Here is a 5,676-nt window from a genome sequence, read left to right on the forward strand (position 1 = left end):
CATTTGTGGAATAAGAGTTAATCCATCATTTTTAACCATCTCAGGGGGCGGCCATTTTGTCACTTCTCTCTCACTCAGGGCTCAGGTAACGACCAATCACGGCTGGCCTGTTTTCTGACGCTGAGCGATGATTGGTCATTAGCTGAGCCATGAGTAGTTGTGATGTCATTTTAGGTCGACAGAAGTGACAAAATGGCCGCCCCCTGAGATGGCTAAAAAGGGGTGGATTTTGCTGTGTAACTCATATTCCACAAATGCAATATTAATCAGGATGCCGTGTTTCAACTTAGCGTTAGCGGGCCTGCTGGGAACATATTCTTGAAAGAAAAATGTTTGGGTTGATTTCTGCTTTAAGAACAAAAATTTAAAGTACTGAGAAATGAAGACAAAAAAAACCCTGAAAAAAATGACATGGTATAAAAAAAAAAAAAACACATTATGGAACTATTTACTTTAAAAGGTGAAGGCAGAAAGCTTTCATGCTCTATTACAAAGTCCCATGGAGAATCTCCACATTGTTTAACTGTAATTGACAGGTGAGATGCTCTGCCATGTACTCAGGACAACTGGAACAAACGTGGTGATAGTTCTCTGCAAAGGTGACTTGATTTCTGCAGTTATTCCAGCTTCGCCAAGATTTCAGAGACATGCACAAACCAAATTAAAGGCGCGCATAAGAATGTCAATGCATAGATTGAATGACAGCAACCAGCACATCAACAGCTGTGTGTGCATGCTTCAAGCGAGAGATGTTCTGTGTAGTTGCCATTTGAAAATAATGGACCTCAGGACCTGTCACATTATGTGGGAAGGAGACCGTATGAAAAGATGTGCGTGTGTGTGAGGGGGTGGCAGTGGTTCATTGGATGCATGTTTATATAAAGGTCAAACTTATTACGCTGATATAGAAAGAGCATAGTGACCTAAGTAAGGCTGTCACCAACGACAAGAAAGTATCTGTCAGGGTCATTGTGGATGGAGGCAGAGTTAGTCATGGTTTGGACCCCAGTGCAGACAAATAGAACATTCCATTTAAAAGCCTGCATTCTTGGGGACGAAGAAATCAAAACACAGGGATGCGGGTGTAATTGTACTGGCAATTAAACGTCCTATTATTTCAAAATTGGTTTTGCCCACGACTGAAAAGCCCGGTGTTCCAAGCCAGAATGTTGTAAAAGCATTGTCGTTGCTTACGATATCAAACTGTCAAGATTACTTCAATTATTTAGTTTTTGGACTTTAGATCAAGCAAACTTAGTTGGTAACATACACTTACTGTTAGTAAAAAAGGCAGTAGAAACCTTTTATTTCTATCAGCCAATCGGAATACAGTAGAAAGATAATTATAGTGGTACAAAGATGTAATTTAGATTTATAACAATGAAATATTACTATACCAACCTCCATATAACTATAAAAAACTATGTCTATGTCAGTAATTGTCAGGGGTACTATTTGGAGCTTTTCAAATATTTCAGTGAGGGCCTTTCAATTATTAGATATAAATATATTCTTGAAGAGGAAGTCAACCCAAACATATTTTTTTCCAGAATATGTTCTCGAAGTTGCTCAGGTCTCTGACAACGGCCAATCATGGCTGATCTTCAAAAACAGGTGAGCTGTGATTGGTTGTTACCTGATCCCTGAGTAACTTCGATGTCATTTTCAGTCGACAGAAGTAACAAAATGGCCGTCCCCAGAGATGGCTGAAAAAACGGGTGGATTAACACTTATTCCACAAACGCAATATTAATCAGAATGCCTTGTTTCAACTAGTGGGCCTGCATAGAACATATTCCCGCAAAAAAGAAAAAAAATGTGTTTGGGTTGACTTGCCCTTTAAATGCTGCACATATCACTGATAGTGGAAGGAAGTGAAAATATCATGTGATTGCACACTGAGACACATAAGAAACTCCCCACAGTTAGGACGTGTGAAGACTAGGGCTCTATATTTGTAGACAGAACAGCTGCACTTGAGCGTAAAAAGTGCCTCATCCCTTTTTGGCGGATTTGGTTTATCTCTCTGCGCGATGCTGGGCGTCTCGACGTACTGAGAGTGTTTCCTTTGGTTGCTGAATGGAGACTAAACCTTACGCCTGATGCAGGTAGTGTGTCATCTGTCATCTTCCAAACCGCTTATCCAGTACAGGCTCGCGGGGAGGTGCTGGAGCATATCCCAGCTGACAATGGGCGAAAGGCAGACTACACCCCGAACTGGTCGCCAGCCAGTCGCAGGGTACACACACACAGACACCGTAACTGAGCGGGAACCGATCCCACGCTGCCCGCACACAACTCAGGCGTGTGTACCCCTACACCATCAGTGACCCTGCAGGTAGTGTATGCCATCATATTTCATTCATAAATATGTCAATAGTGAACATTGAAACCTCTTAATCATGGTAGGGATAAATTAATTGAACTCATTATCATTATTATATTTTTAAAATCATCCCACTGACCACAGCGCAATCGGGGAGGAAGGCAGTGTCCAAGTACCCCTTCACAGATCTGTGTTCTCCTTGTCCAACTTTACAAATCACTTTGCATCAATTTTACACCTGCCTGTGGAGATCTGCTTGCAGTTTCTTATGAATGTTCTTTGCGTGCTTTGACCTCCTGCATTGACTCGAGCAAATCAGTTGCTTCTTCCGCCATGTCAACTGTGCGCCTCTTGCGTGCTGATTTTAAAGTGGATGAGAGGAGTCGCTTCTATTGGTGGCAAATCAAGTCAGCTGTGTTCACGCCTACAATGGCACGAAACGCCATTTTACTAATTTACTGCGCCAAGCTGTGTGAGTCTGAGAAAATACCAAAACAAAGTCTGGCTCGCCCTTGCGTAGACTTACACGGCACGTCGTGCCAGGCTTGCGCCGGTCACAAAAATAGAGAGTTCAAACCCTCCCTAATCACAATGCAGGTTTTGATCAAACGAGACATGAGAGAAACACAAATAAATAAAGTGTCCACGTGACTGAAACCAGATGGAAAATGGCATGATAAATGAATGATGCATTACAATTCAACATGTTGAAGCTTCATATCGTTCAACAAACATATAAAAAACTAGGGTGAGTAAAAACAACTTGGCTCTGCAAATGCTGTTAAAAGTCAGAAATGATGGGTACTGGAAAAGACAAATGTGCACTTATGACTGTAGAATTCTGATTAATCTCATTCAAGAAGGTGAAAGCAGCGTAATTTTGTCTCATTAATTATTCATATCCTCTCGCTCTGCACCCTTGATTTTTCCTGACAGGTGGCTGTGTGTCCTCTTCCATTAGCCATGTCATTTCCTCCTCTTCAGCTGCAATCCACTCGCATGTCCTTAACACCGTTCCCGAAGGACTGACATGCATGTGGGGAGAAATTATGAAGTGGGTACAAGGCACAGGAAACGTAAGGGGAAAAAAGTGAGGAGGCAGCATGAAAACTGAAAGCGTCTGTCTTTATGCAAACATACGGAAGTCAAGTTATTTACAAAGTCAACTAAACAAAGTCATTGTCAATTAGGGGATCCTCATCACACGCAAGTGCAAAAGCCTCAGGGCAAGAGGGACAAACACACAGTAGTCTGGAGAACAAAGGCTTGAAAACTAGTCTAAAACAAGACACACACAGAAATGTTTCCCTCTGACAGATAAAACAGAGCTAAGCTAACCAGTCAGGCTCATATAGTGTGGCAAAAAGATGGAGCTGCTGCTTGCTGTTTCTTTCCCTACACTGTCCTAGTTAAGAGCATGTAGCCAGACAAAGTAATCCACCATAAAAATACTGCTTGTGCTACCAAGTGCTAGATAAATGACAATAGAAGAGGAGGCAGGGAAAGATAAATGCGGGCAAAGAAGGGCTACAGGCTACAGGGATAAGGGTGTTAGAGTTGGTTCCAGATAGAGGGAAGAGGGGAGGAGCAAATATTGGATAAAATATAAAAAAAGAAGCATAAACAAAAGCAGCACTGTGGCTGGCTCAACAAATACATATTGGCGTTCCCGGTTAGTGGTAACAAATGGAAAAGCTGGTGGAATGAGGTGGGAGCAAAAGATGCACTTGGTGAGAACAATAGTGGGATGGAATGTCCAATTTATATGTAGTTTCCGTATGGATCTTCTCGTTTTCCTTTGCATTTGGTTGCGTACCATCGTTGCTCCTTCCTGCTGTCTCACCCTTCTTCTTTCTTCTACTGTCTCCCACATCACCCCCTTTTTCTCCCCCTCTCCTCCCTCTCCTTCAGTCTTTGACTCTTCGACAGTGCTGAATGTAGGTCAACCTGTCTGGAAGCTCCTCTCTCCCTCTCCACTATTCCACCATGCTCGTCTACCCCACTGGGGCTGCGATTTCTCTGTGCTGGGTGCCGCTAGCTGGACAGCATGCTTAGCTGGAAACCGCTGCATCAGGTTTGATTTATATTGCTTTTATATTGCACAAGGCCCGATTGCATCTGTATCCTGGAATGAGAGTGGGATATTTCCATCGATTTTATCAGCAGGAGGACACACAGGCGAGGACTGACCAGATCCAGAGCCCAAAGGGTCACATTCTCCAAGCAGAGCAATGAAAAGCAATTGGCTCCTCTCACTTGTCCCAAAAAAGAGAGAAAAAAAAAGCTTGTTTCCAATACTCCATCATATAGGTCCAAATTGTGTCTTCTTCCCACTTTTTGTCTCTTTTTTGTTTTGTTTGGCAGCTTGAGTCATGTAGATTCCTTGTGCTGTAGCGGCACTTGTTTAGCAGGCAATGTTGAATAAAAACAGGAAAATTGTGAGCCTTTTGGCCGATCCTCATCGCTGCCTTTCCCCAAAAATATGGGAGTGAAGGAAAATGTGTGTGTGAGAGTGTGTGTCTGCCTCCCCATCCTGCCGCAGTGCAGAGCGACTGGCTTGGAGAAGTGAGAGAGGCAAATCGCACACACTGTTGCTAACTCTAGGCTGGCAGACTGGCAGAAAGTGTTTGTGTAACTGAGGGCTTTGCACAGCACACTTTCCTAGTCTTACATTCAAATGAAGCTCCATTAAACCGTGATTTTCATAAACAGCTGTGACACTAGGTAGGCTCGCCCCATTCTTTTTTTATGATCCGTTTCATTACAGGGGTGTCAAACTAACGTTTGTCGCAGGCCACATTGTATGGCTTCCCTCAGAGTGCTATTATGACTGTGAACCCATGATTGCCGCATATTACAAACTGTATACACAAAAGATTGATGAATAACTAGTTTTAAATCCAAGTCCAGTAAAAAATGTTTCTTCATATATTATCACCTTTATTTTAAAATGTAAAATGAAAAAGCTTGCAATGTCGCAATGAAAAGTGAAGACAATTTGCAATTTTCGCTATTTTTGCAAGAAACATGAAGTCGGTGCACCTAAACTGCTTTCGTGGGCCACTCCTTGAGTTTTATATATATATATATATATATATATATATATATATATAAAATACACATATCTTATGTTATATACAGTATATATATATATATATATATATATATATATATATATATATATATATATATATATATATATATATATACATATATATATATATATATATACTCTCTCTCTATATATATACTGTATATACACTCTCTCTCTCTCTATCTCTCTCTCTCTCTCTCTCTCTCTCTCTCTCTCTCTCTCTCTCTCTCTCTCTCTCTATATATATATATATATA

At 41.4% G+C, this 5,676-nt stretch overlaps 1 long non-coding RNA gene across 1 annotated transcript; it reads left to right on the forward strand.

Annotated features, from left to right (window-relative positions):
* Positions 1–1,926: 1,926 nt before the first annotated feature.
* Positions 1,927–5,284, forward strand: LOC147143908 (uncharacterized). Its single transcript, XR_015087936.1, has 3 exons — positions 1,927–2,338; positions 4,238–4,400; positions 4,490–5,284. It is a non-coding gene; the product is annotated as an uncharacterized LOC147143908 (long non-coding RNA).
* The last annotated feature ends 392 nt before the right edge of the window (positions 5,285–5,676 follow it).

Source organism: Filicampus tigris, chromosome 8, assembly GCF_054856515.1.
Source record: "Filicampus tigris isolate MCC_2025a chromosome 8, RoL_Ftig_1.0, whole genome shotgun sequence".
Classification (NCBI taxonomy): Eukaryota; Metazoa; Chordata; class Actinopteri; order Syngnathiformes; family Syngnathidae; genus Filicampus; species Filicampus tigris.